This window comes from Bos indicus x Bos taurus, chromosome 5 (assembly GCF_003369695.1).
Source record: "Bos indicus x Bos taurus breed Angus x Brahman F1 hybrid chromosome 5, Bos_hybrid_MaternalHap_v2.0, whole genome shotgun sequence".
NCBI lineage: Eukaryota > Metazoa > Chordata > Mammalia > Artiodactyla > Bovidae > Bos > Bos indicus x Bos taurus.
In genome coordinates this window covers 75,112,222-75,126,182 of record NC_040080.1, presented here as the reverse complement: position 1 = coordinate 75,126,182, position 13,961 = coordinate 75,112,222, and the positions used below count along the sequence as shown (strand labels likewise).

The following is a 13,961-nucleotide window of genomic DNA, read 5'->3' as shown; positions in this document are numbered from 1 at the left end:
AAGTTTGCTGATACTGTCCTGGAAGAGCTAAGGATAGATCTTGTCTATTAATTCACTGGTGGCAAAAGGGCTTTATTTTTTATTTTTTTTGCAAAAGGGCTTTAGTTCAAACAGCTACTCAAAATATTAACGGCTACCAGGAGTACAGTTGTTAATGATTCGGGACACAAAGGGAAAAGAGTACAGTCCTCAATGATCAATGTCTGTTATGGTTTAGGGAAAGCAGAAACAGGATTGTAAATAAAAAACCTTTGAAAACTTCTGCTGTAGAATATTTTATAAAGTTAGCATTGTTGTCTGATAGTTTCATAAAGATGAACTAGCTGCAAAATAATATGCAAAAACCTCAACAGAAAACCCCAAAAGGAATAAAGAATGGTCCACGTGAATGCTTAGGACTGTCTCACAAACAACAATTTTGGTTCTGGCATGGTTGATGTTGCTCTATTTCACAACATTCAAGAGGCACCTTATTCACTTGGTCCACAGATTCGATTGTTTATTTGTGAGGATGAAAAAAGTATTATTAGGAGAACTTAAGGTAAGACTCCAACATATCCCAAAACTCCATCATGTTTCACAGATAAAACAGGAAAGGGTGTCTTGGTTAAAGTATATTCTTTACATGTGAAGCTAAATTTGATTTATTAAATCTTCTCACTTTGATTATGGAAGTAGTTAATATAATAAACAGCCTAACATTAAAAGTATTCATGCCACTAGGACTCTGCAAAGTTTTCTTTCAGATTATTTTTAAAAGTTCTTTGTTTCTTGGGCCTATGTCAAGTACTTGTGCCCCAGCTACCAAGGGAGTCTGCAAAAGCTAGTACTTGGCATTTTCAGATTATCCACCAAGACTCATTTAGGTCTGCGTGTTTTCAGACACTGAGTCTCTCTAAAGATAAATGTGAACACCCACATCTGTCTGTTCATATACGACACTTATAGTCAGATATTATGTTTCTGTTAGATGCAGCCTGGCCGGGGTATTAGCCATACCCTGGCAGGCTAGGAAGTAAAGAGCCATGCATTCGATATTTAAGTGGCAAGGCACCGATGGGAATGGTTGGACGGGATGTCTCAAGGTCAGATCAAATTTATATCTTAAAGCCCCCAAAGTCTAGGAGAATTAAGTGATATTAGACCAGTGGTTATCAGTAACATCTCTCAATATCATAGGAATTAGATATGTGTGTTTTTAAAGTACTGATAAAACCTCCTTTCCTCAAGATCCTAAGACCTATATCCCTTTTTTTTGCTTCCAATTAAGTGTTCCCAATTTAGTACAGAAAGGTCTTTGTGTTCCCGAGGCCTCCAGAATATTTTAAACAATCCTTAGTCATTCAAATAATCCATTCTTAACAGCTTAGCTTCCACACATCACACAAAAGAAGAGATACCACCACTCCAAAGGGATGACTATTTGGGGGAGTAAGAAGGTTAACCAGATATTTTACTATGTTCCTAGTGAAGCCACATTTCTCCAAGCCTCCTGAATTTGTGAGTCCAGAATTTAACACTTCTACCAAAGGTGCTCAATACTGTTTGCTGAACAGGTTGCAGAATGAAATGATTATATCAATTACAAAGATATCCTTATTAGTTAGGAAAAGTACTTGTTTTCATGCATCTCAAGAAATCAGAAGTGAAGCTCTTTACTACCAGCAGATAGATTAGAATTCAAGTTAAGGGTAAGGATTCCCGAACAAATCACATTCATTTCTATGAGTGGAAAAATGTCACAAACATTTAACAGATATTCAGATTTTATAATACACTACCCTCCACAAGGATGGGGGAACACTTTTTAAACAGAACTTTACAGTCTGTTTCAATATAAGGCTGAATTCAGAAAGAAACCGAATTAGTCTTCTACGAAAAAAGGAACAAATGACTACACAAATTTTTATTTCATTTTAGTGTTCCCTTCCTGAGATTTTAATGACAAAGCTTAATATGACTGTCCCCAAATGCATTTGAAACCATAATAAGAATGCCATAATTTTAGACTGTGGGTTTATATAATTTGCATTATATTCTAAGTGAAATTTCAAGACCAGGGCACTCCTAATGGAAAATTTCCTAATAAATGTGCCACAAGTTTAGAAGAGAAAAATTAACCAACTAACAAAAGATAGTGGAAACACAAGTACTTAACATAGTTTTCTCTAATAATGTTATTACCTTAATCTAAGCAACAGTTTATGTTATTTAATGCCCACACTGGTTTATGTAGCTAGCTGTCTAATTTAATGGTTCTTCCTGTTACACTCTAGCCTCCTCAGTTTATTTACAGATGCACTTAGTACCCAGTAAAATAAAGACCACTTAGAAAAATAAAAGGCATACCACACTTTGGAAGCCATAAACAATGCTTACATTTGGCTTTGTCATACATTATTCCACTTGAGTATAATTATTAGGTCAATAAGCACTTTTTAAAATAAAGTAGCTTTGAAACATGCCTGCCTTGGCAATTATGGATACAAGTCAATATCTAAAAATAGCACACACGTTTGCATTCTTGGACATTAACATACACCAAATGAATGGATAAAGGCAATGAGGACTGAAGTTAGAGGTAATTAGGCTGCTAGAATGAGGTGAGCATATGTGGAAAACACAAAAAGTGGGCAGGTACTTATGATCAATCCTGAGTTTCAAAGTAGGATCTTCAGATTTTTAAAATTCTTTCCTTGTCAATACCAAGTAATTCCACCAAGGATGTTACAATAGAGATTATGTTAGTCCTCCCATATGCCTATTCTAATTTTCTCTTGTGCTCTCAGCTCACAATTAAATGTATTATATAATTCTTAGAAGCCTATCAATTGGGAGACAAACTGCAGGGTATAAGACTTTCAAAATCAAAGACGAAACCTTAGCTAAAATATGAGCTCTCAAGCATTAAAAAAAAAAAAAAAAAACCTACTCCTTTCCAGGCACTAATATACACTCATGAATCTCTACTACTTTCAAACATTTAACTGGACTCCAATTAGGTGGTTCTCCTATACCTTTAAAGACTTAACACCCTCAGCAGTGCCTTCCACCCTAAGTCTGTGTCAAAATGAACTCCTTGGCAGAGACTGTTTCTATACTAACTGCTTCAAAGTAACATTTTCAGACCCTGATGTCCTCACCAAAGACACAAAGTAATAAAGAAGAAAGTCTTTCCAACTATTTAAGACCCATTTCTCAGAAAATCTGAAATCAGAAAATCTCTGAAACCTGAAGTTTAATTTAGTGGCAAAACCTGACCTAATATAACATTTTTATACAGCCAGATTTCACCTAAGCACTGATGTGAAGCTATTTACAGTTTTTGTTTATCCCATTTACTGTAATTATTCATGCTTCACTTTAGAAATATTAAGTGCTTGATTACTCTTACTAAAATTCAAAACAAATCTTTCCCCAAAGTTCTGAATTCCTAATTACCTGGCACCAAGGGTTATAGGTAAAGTATTATGGACCTATAATCCATTTCATAAACATCTACTACAGCAAAATACTCTTGAACAACTTTTCACCTTTCTAATTTCTGTGCTGTCTACCTGGGGTTCACTGTTAGTCTAAAACTTACCCCTTCAATATCATGTACACTCTCACCTCATTTTCAAGGTCATCTTGGACTACTAAAGTCTAAGAGTTTTCACTTCTTTCTTTGATTCTATAAGCACTCATCTATATCACTCATTTGGGTACTATTTGGAACTTCCATTTACATTTTGTGATTATTAAATTTTCATGTCTTTGCTAAGAATCTTTTGTGCATAATAACGCAATTTAATCATAACATACAGTAACTGAGATCAACTAGCTCTCAATTACAGCAGTCAGATGAATGAGTCCTCAAGAGACAGATGCCCTAAATAATGAGGGATTATAGCTGGAAATAAATGTAACAGTTAAAAAAAATTCAGTGTAAGAAATAGCCTATGATGGGAATTGATAACGACAAGCCATTGAACACTGTATTCTCTCAACTAAAATTATACAATTTGTCAGACTAGCCATCATCAAAAATCTACAAACAATAAATGTTGGAGAGGGTGTGGAGAAAAGGGAACCCTATCGCACAGTTAGTGGAAATGTAAATTGATACAGCCACTATGGAGAACAACATGGAGATTCCTTAAAAAACTAGGAATAAAATTACCAAATGACCCAACAACCCCATATACTGGGCATATACCCTAAGAAAACCATAACTGAAAAAGACACATGTACCCCAATGTTCACTGCAGCACTATTTATAATAGCTAGGATATGGAAGCAACCTAGATGTCCACTGACAGATGAACGGATAAAGAAGTTGTGGTACATATACACAATGGAATATTACTCAGACGTAAAAGGGAATGCATTTGAGTCAGCTCTGGTGAGGTGAATGAACCTAGAGCCTGTTATAGAGTGAAGGCAGTCAGAAAGAGAAAAACTTATGCCGTATATGAACGCATAGATACAGAATCTAGAAATGTGGTACTGATGAACCTATTTGCAGGGCAGGAATAGAGACAAAGACAGAAAACAGACTTTGGACACAGCAGGGGAAGGAAGGGGGACAAACAGAGTAAAAACAGCAAAGTACTCTCACCTCATACACATAGTGATCAAACTTTTACTCTAAAACCATAATTTCTAACTGATAGATAATATTGATTTATCCTCTACAGAGGACCTGCTGGTGGACAAGATATATCAGTCACTAAAGCACCATAGTGCTTTTCATAGTGGAGTTTACCACTTTTGCTCAATAGCAGCCCTGCTCCCTAGAAAAAGAACTTCTTAATCACCATTCTCTTTCTTTTTGTTCTACTTCCTGCCCTTTCACCTCTTCCTTGCCTATTATTACCATCATTACTACTACTACTACTACTACTAAGTCGCTTCAGTCGTGTCCGACTCTGTGCAACCCCATGGACTGCAGCCTACCAGGCTCCTCCATCCATGGGATTTTCCAGGCAAGAGTACTGGAGTGGGGTGCCATTGCCTTCTCCCATTACCATCATTACTTTCATGTAAACAATAGCAAAGTGTTATAAATGCTCTTCTGTATTTAAAAGCTTGCAAATCTAATCTTTTCTTTGTTGTTGGTGGTGGTGGTGGTTTAGTCGCCAAGTCGTCTCCGACTCTTTCGATCCCATGGACTGTAGCCTGTCAGGCTCCTCTGTCCATGGGATTCTCCAGGCAAGAATACTGGAGTGGGTTGCCATTTCCTTCTCCAGGGAATCTTCCCGACCCAGGAATCTTCCCGACCCAGGAATTGAACCCAGGTCTCCGCATTGCAGGCAGATGATTTACCAACTGAGCTATGAGAGAAGCCCTTTCTTTATTGAAGGATGACCAAATACGAGACAGAGCTCTCAAAAAAAAAAAAAAAAAAGCTTAAGTATAAAAAATCCTAAAATAGAGGGAATTTCAAATATTTTTTTAGCTAGCAAATAAAACTATATAAGCAATAGCAAGTGGCAACTTTGTGACTAGTCTGCATGTCCAGGACAGAAAATATGATCACAGTATGTTCTCTAATTCAGAACAGCCAGAATGGCTGACCAGTTAATTATTTAATATAGGGAGCACTAAAGCTTCCTATTAAACTCCCCTACCTTACTGCAGGATTAGCTCATGGAAGCAGGAATTCTAAATACTTAATCCCTGAAACTATCCTGAAGTTATTACCTTTTCACACTTTTCTAAACCACGTCGTATCCTCTCTCTGATACAAACCCTGTTCTTTCAAGTAGTGATGTTCAGACTCAATACTCTGTTTCCTCACAGAACGTACCCATTATTTCCAGGGAAATAACTGGCACTAAATTTCCAAGAAACTAGGTACACTACAGACTATAATTTATGTATCTTACTTCTTTCATAATCTGAAATTACTTGAACTGCATGCAGGTTAGCTTAAAAATCCTTTAAAATTTGGAATAACCCTAAGACACGACTTTTATAAAAATGCTTGTTTAATGAGGTTTGTTATTAAACAAACATAAAAAAGGAACAACTTTCTTCTAGAAGGTAAAAAAATAATTTGTTTTGGAGAACTATCATGTCAAATTTTCAGGTCAAGGAGGCATTATTAACCTCGAAAGGGGAAAAAAATCCATAGCTTCACTGTATGAAAGCTACTGTGCTCTGCTCAGTCGCTCAGTCATGTCCGACTCTTTCTGACTCCATGGACTGTAGCCCACCAGTCTCCTCTGTTCTGGGGATTCTCCAGGCAAGAATACTAGAGTGGGTGGCCATACCTCCTTCAGGGGATCATTCCAACCCAGGGGTCAAACCCAGGTCTCCCACATTGATTATTTATTTATTTATTGTCTGAATTACCAGATGAAAGCTACTACATATCCTAAAATTGTGAAAGACAACTATTAAAAATATATTCAAGGTTATGTGAAAACCTGAATACAGCATATGCAACCTATCTATGGTTAAATCATCAGATGTACAAAACAAGTATTAAAACCAGAAAGTGGCTTAAAAAATTACATAATCTATTACTGTGATCAAAAATTGAATGGGAGGAATTCCCTGTTGGTCCAGTAGTTAGGACTCGGTGCTTTCACTGCCAGGAAACCTGGCAGTTCAATGCCTGGCCAGGGAACTAAAACTCTGCAAGCAGTGAGATGTGGCCCACCCCCACCCCCCAAATGTTGAATAGACTGTTCAACAGGAAAAAACAAACGAACAAAAAAACTGCCAAGAAACTAAACTTGCCTCACAGTGTTCATCTATGGTTCCTATTCTTCTCTTCCCCCGCAACAAAAATTTGTTCAATATATTGTAAAGCACAGAAAAATGAGTAATACACACAAAAAAGTAATAACGAGATGAACAGATGGGAATATCTTAACAGCCTTTCAAATAAATGTTGATATTCTCTTTTGATGCTATACCAACCTCTATTAGCTGCAATATACTGGAATGTATCAATAAATCAATAAACCTTATCAAGAAACCTTGTGTTCTCTATTACATTACGACTCAGTGGTCTAGCTAGAACTTTGGAAGGATTTCTTATCCCCACATAATTTTCATGCACTGGTGACCTGGAAAATACTTGCTTATAGAATCATGTTGATCTTCAAATACTGACATATTTTATTACATAGTATTTTAAAAACCATGTTCATTAACATCACCAATATCATCAGAAAACTTTTTTAAGATATTAAGAAGCTGTGAGGAGCACAGTTGCTTACTAACACAAATTTTACAAAATTCTAAGTTTCACTTGAAAATTAGAACTTTAACCACTGCTCATAAATACTGTCAATCTTTTCCTTTTAAAGCAACAGGTTCACTTTAGGGAATATGTAATACCCAAGTCTGAAACACTTCTTCAGTCTGTCAAGCATTCTTTTAAGTAAAAACAGAGTTCATTAAAAAAGTGGCTGATTCAGCTTGCAACTCAAATAATCACACAAATGCTTTCCGTAGAGACAACCATTATACTTAAGTAAGGAGCGAAAAAAAAAAAGAAAAATATTTTAAGCATACTTTCTATTTAGTTATAGTATACTAAAATAATGTGTATAAAGTTGACGTTTGATTTTTTTTTTAAACTTCTTCATCAAGTGTGTTTAGGTTTTCTTTTTTCAAGTGTGGGTATATGGCAATGAAGAATACAGACAATGACTGCTAATACGGTGTGGTACTCTGACCTGATTTAAGATGTCAAGCTTTATTGACTTTTGCTTTTGTGCTCTGGTACAGCTATCAATACAGTGAAAACGCAAAGGACATCTCAGTATTACTGTAAAAAGTTTTCTACTTGTAGATTCCCTGCAAATGTCGAGGCAATCCTCAGGATTCCTTCAACCATTCTTTGAAAACCACTGAGCTAGACAATTTATTTGTTCACAATCACAATTTTCTTCCTTAGTTCTCATTCACATCTTAGTAGGAATCTTAAAAATTAAGTAACTTAATCAACTTTACTTAGCACCAGCAATGCTAAAGGTGAAGAGAAGTTTTATCATAAAGAACAAAAAATACTACCCGTTAGTATATTTTATAAACATTTATGAATAATACTGCACTGAATCCTCAACATCTGTAAGTAGTATATGCCATCTTTCCCACCAAGGAAGCAAAGAGGTTAGGAAAACTTCAGAAAAGAAGTACAAATTTTGCCTTAAAATTCACTGCACTGGTAAAAATTACAAGTGATACTAATTTTCTTCATTATACTTATCTGTATTCAAAGCACTTTTGTGTAATATCTCAAGTTCAACAATTTCAAGAGCAGCACAATAATAAATGCACATGTTTATATACCTTATTACCATCCTTTGTTATTATCTGTACAGTACAGAATTCAAGATTCCTGAGGGATTCCTCAGTTTTGCTATAGATACTGAAGAGCTTAACTACAAATCTTAGAAGCAGCAGACCTAACTATGCTAGCATAATGTAGTCTCACTACAACCTTAAAACCCAAGGTGAAAGCTGGATGCAATATGCACACCACTTTGACACCAACATACTATTAATTAAACAAAAAGAGCTTTTATTTATAGTCCTTATTCCCAGTATCTAAGAACTTTTAGAAACTCCATTTTTTTTTAGAACACAGTGACTTGAAAAATATATTCTAATAAGGAAAAATTATAGAAAACACAGATAATTAGAATTTTGAGTAACATTTTCCATTTCCTCTTTAGAAGCTTTTGCCAAAAACTGCTATTACATGGACAAAACAGATTTTCTTTCATCTTTGTTTCTTTCCCAGAAGGCAAAGAGGAAAGCAACAGGTAGAAGTGATCCACCAATACAGCAATCAGTCCACTGTATACTTTCAAAATAAAGTTACTTAGCAAAATGCTAAGTTTTAAATACAGGAGAGAAAACTATTTTATTAAAAGTACAGATTTACTGAAATAAATACTCAAAGCAACTACTGAAAAACTCAAGAAGCAGCTCTATCATGTAGTAAAAGTGATGATTTCAAGAAATCAGTAGTGGTCAAAATTATGTGTAACTGCTTTAAATGGATGCTCTCTTCCTTTAATATCTTTAAGTCTACCTGTACAAGTTAAAACCTCTCACCATCCACCACTGGACAAGACCACCTAGTGCACGCTCAACTACAAAATTACAAAATAGTAAAAGCACAAATGTTAAGCATTAGGAACCAGTCCAATATAAAATTCAAAATCAGAACACTAGATAATTATTCTGTAAGTTTTTAATAGACTAAGATTCTTAATTTAAATGTGAACACATTTCTAGTACTTGAGCACCTCATATACAATTTTAGACTTAGTAATATCCCAGAATATTGTTCTACATAGTAAATTCCAGATGGAAATTCTTCAGTTCATGTGGCAAATATACATCCTTTTTCTTTTTTTGGCCTCAGCGTATCTTGTGGGATCTTAGTTTCCTGACCAGGGATTGAACCCAGGCCCTGTGCAGTTGAAGTGTGGAGTTCTAAGCGCTGGACCACCAGGGAATTCCCCCAGTATTTTTTCTTTTGATAAGTAATTTAAATATTATTTAAAACCCTGGTACATTTCCTCAAATTGTCATTTCTTTCTTTTATAAGTTTTAAGGCTGGCTCCTTTAAAAAAGTTTGAATATCTTGATCCATTATTGATACAATGAAAAATTTTTTAAGACATTACTGAAATAATAATCAGTTGCTATGTAGCCTTTATTTGACTAATATCAGTAATAAACACACTAGTATTAGGAAGTATGGAGAACTGACATTTCTTTTTGTTAGTGATGTACTTTAAAAAGTGATTTTAATTTTTTTAAGGCAGCAAAAAGTTCCTGGTAACTTTTCTTCTATAAAACATAAAATATAAGATTAAAAGGATTGGTCTTAGAATCCAGTGACCAAATAGGTTCAAACAAACTATGAGATTAAACAGCAAGCCAGTCTTTACTGCAAATAGATAAATTCATTCTATTCCTTGTACCTACTGCTTCCATTGTATTCATAAAATTTCCAAACGACTAATAAATGACTTAAAGGTCTTTTCATGACTTTTAAGTTCTCAAAAGGTAATAATTAGTACCTTTTAGTACTACTGCAAAATATTTTAAGAACACTGAAAAACATTAGCTTCTCAGCACAAGGGCAAGTCATTTGCAGATGTCTAATATTACAATGAATCATTACATCAGCCAAAATATGTTTCTTAACTTTTTCTAAAAGAAATCCAATTTGAAAAGGGTAAATTAAGAGTCTTCAAAAATGATAGGAGAAGAAAAAAAAATCAAGGCATAAATTTAGTTACAACCTTATATGGTCTTACAAAGTTTATAACCAATCTTTATCAAGATTTTCTATAGACTGAACATGTGACATCATTGCCATAATAGAAGACAGCTTTTGACTATTCAGTTCATAAATACTAAACTACTCCCCGTGTCAGTCAAATCTAAACACTACAGATCAATAACCACTCCGTCTTTACCAATACATAACCCCAAAACATGAAGGAACTGGCAACCCACTCCAGTGTTCTTGCCTGGAGAATCCCAGGGACGGGGGAGCCTGGTCTATGGGGTTGCACAGAGTCGGACAGGACTGAAGCGACTTAGCAGCAGCAGCAGCAACCCAAAAACACATTAAGTCTTTGGGAAAATGATACATGCATACCAATAAGATCCTGATATTCAATAATAAAACTGTCTACTTACACTTTTGGAAGAAAAATAAATGACACCTTTGAAAAATTAACCAAATTCTATTTGTATGAGATCCATTCCCTATTTAATTTCACTGCCTTAATAAACACTGATCAAATACCTACAACAAAAGTCAAAGAAAACTGAACATGGATAATTTCTCATCCAAAGCTTAGACTTTATATTTAAAACAACATGTATAATTAGTTGCTATGTTATCAATCTCCCCAGCAGCCTTCTACCAATATTGAATTATATCAGAGGACACACTTGCTAACACCCTCCTTACATGGTGGCTCCTTACCATGGGGACTCTTTCACTTTATACAGCTAAGAGGAAATACTGAAACGCCACAGTACAAGATTGCTTTGAGGATAAAAATCAATCTGTAAAGTTAAAATGGCTCCAAAGCCAATGTGGAAAAGTTTCTTTTTGAAGGAATACAAAGATCTCTTCAAATATCATCTCTTTTAAATATTCATTAGTTAATACCAAATATAAATGCTAAACACTGCATGCACAGGCAAGGTTCTAGGAACGAAGATACAGTAGAGAATAAAATGGATCAAGTTCCTACCCTCATGGTACTTACATTTAACAAACCAGTATTGTCTCTATGTTAAGATACTATGCCTGTGTTTCAGGGCATACAAACAATACATGGAGTTTATAATTTAGTGGGATAACAAAAAACAGGTAAAATAACAGACTGCAGGAAGCGATACTTGTCATAGAAGAGACGATTTTCATAGGGTGGGGGAGGGTGGGTGTTAGGGGGCAGAAGGAACAACAGTGTCATGAACCCATACCACATTTTAAAATTAACTCAGTTTATTATTGGGTTCTTCAGTTGTATTCCCATACCTGGCACATTAAAACCAAACTGGATACAGGTGTTTCAAAGATTTACTTTCTGGCTTCTTCAGATAAGGGAGTCTCACAATTTATTATGAATGACAAAAAGAAAATGCAAGTGAAACCACCTTCACAATAATGCAGAGACCAAAAGTATGGATGGGCTCAAATAAGACTATCATTCACGGCTCTGTATCCTTAAAGTTATTTAATCATTCTGAATATCAACTTCCTCTCTTAAAACCTGGTAATGAAACTACCCAAAGGGTTCTTCTACACTGACTAAGGTACTTATATTTTTGGAGTATGATGGGACGTCTATCCTCTACAAAATGTAATAATTCACCATAAAAACTTCGTATTTTTTCCTCCAGCTTCCCTACTATGGATAGACTGCTGCTGCTGCTAAGTCGCTTCAGTCATGTCGGACTCTATGCGACCCCATTAGACGGCAGCCCACCAGGCTCCGCCGTCCCTGGGATTCTCCAGGCAAGAACATTGGAGGGGGTTGCCATTTACTGTCCTTCAAGTCAGCAGGACCACTGACTAGTTATCTTATCTTTTCTAGGCCTCAGTTTCCTCCACCGTAAATTCAGAGGGTGGGAGTGGATGATCTAAATAGCCCTTTCCGGCCCTTAAAAAGTCCCATGACTACATTATGACTCAAATACTATTCAAGGTTCAGCTTTCACGAGTGATACCAGCTTTAAATGAACGTCTCCCCTTTTCATGTTATCTCTTGCTAAAATTTTGTTGAGCAAGTCCAAACAGCATTCTAATTACAAAATAAGAGGATAAAAAAATGAATTTTCGAGTTGAAACCTTTAAGTTTTATAAGAAATATAAATTATATTTTAGATGTTTATATAGTAGATGCTATGCTACTAGCAAAACAAAAACCCAATCAGCTTGAATTTTAAAATATTAAAATCACAATTTTCATTCAGTGTCAACTTTCTACCCCGTTAAAACGTGATTTCCCATTACCGTAACACACAACTGCTCATCTTCACTCCGAACAAGAGCTGCAGGGCAAAAATGTTCTAAACTAGTAAGAGGGAGCAAGCAAATCGTCAGCTTAAACTCAGCAAGGACAGTCTTTTCTCCAAAAGCTATAGGTGTTTTCAGAAGAAAAACTAGGATGGCTAGATTCAATGGGGGTAGTTTTAAATAATATTCATGGTGCTGACAGTCAGTGTTAGGACATCTCGGATTTCGGACCGAGATGTCCGAAAAAGAGAAGAGCACAAACTTCCTGGATTTTCTTTCCCTCTCTAAGAGAAAGAGATTTCCTCTTGCTGACGATGGGAAAGGCCCCTTTAACAGTTTTTCTCTTCGCGGTGGCTGCTGCCAGATTAGGTGGGGCTCCCTCCGCTGCCTTCCTCCTGCCACTTCCCGCAACAAATGGAGCAAACCAGCCCGGTTTCAGGCAAACTTTTCCCCTGTCAGGCTCGAGCCCGCAAGGCGCCGGGGAGTGGTTTCCCCCGAAAGCTCTCCGCCCCTGCTCGGGACTAGGGGAAGCTGAGTCTCCGCAAAAGACAACTTTCTGGTTTCCGTTCTAACTTCCACTCACACCCGGGAAGGAACCGAGGCGGCCGGCAAGAGGGCTCCGGGGCGGGGAGATGAGTCTTCCGGCGAGGGACGGCGGGCAGCTGAGAGGCAGCGGCGGCCGCGGCCAGAAAAGAGCAGGCGGGTGGGGGGGTCCTCGGGCTCTCACTTCCTCCGCCATATTTCAGACATTTGACCCCTTCCGCAAAGCGCGCTGTTCCCCCGCGGCGGCGGCTCGTCCCCGCTGGCCTGCGAGGCAGCGCGCTCGCCGCACCGGCGCCGAGCTCCAGCACCACCTGCCGCGCTGCGAGGCAGCCGTCGCCGCCGCCGCCCCGGCCCCCTGACCGTCGCGCGCGCCCCGCCCGGCCCGCGCCGCACCCCATCAGCTCCCCTCAGCAGGCGCCCGGCCCCCGCCCCGCGCGGCCGCCGCAGCCGCTCCCTCAGTGGCCACGCACGCACTCTGCGAACCTCTCGCGCTGTCACCGGGTGCCCGCAGCCAGCGTCGCCTCACGCTCCCTCCGAGTCGCTGCTCCCGGCGCCACGGCGGTCCTGCCGCTACCCCTGCTGCTGCCGCCGCCGCCGCCGCTCCGGCTGGTTTACACGCCTGACTCTGGGCGAGGTTTGGCGGTGTCGCCTTGACGTCAGGCGTTCAGCCTCGCTCTCGCTTCCGTCCGCGGGCGGGGCGCGCGGGTGCGCGGCCCGGGAAGGGGCGGCACCGAAGGGCGGGGCGAGAGAGTCGAGGGGCGGGGCCACTCGTGCCGATGCCGGGCCTCTTTCGCAGCGTTTCCTCCGCGGTGTTTCTCTTCCTCCTCCACCTAGCCCCTTCGGTCTCGCCTTGACTTCTGAGACCTTAGTGGGTTTACACTGGTGCCGAGAGCTTAGAAACCGTCCGAAACTCAAA

At 38.3% G+C, this 13,961-nt stretch overlaps 1 protein-coding gene across 2 annotated transcripts in view; it reads right to left on the bottom strand.

Moving 5' to 3' along the window:
- Positions 1-13,698, bottom strand: part of RAP1B (RAP1B, member of RAS oncogene family) — a 44,707-nt gene extending 31,009 nt beyond the window's left edge. Inside the window, exon 1 of one of the 2 annotated variants that reach the window (XM_027542484.1) lies at positions 13,529-13,698. The gene's annotated coding sequence lies outside the window, so the exon portion shown is untranslated. Of the gene's footprint in view, positions 1-13,519 lie in introns of both variants that reach the window. The other variant, XM_027542485.1, reaches the window with a different exon arrangement.
- Between the last annotated feature and the right edge of the window lie 263 nt (positions 13,699-13,961).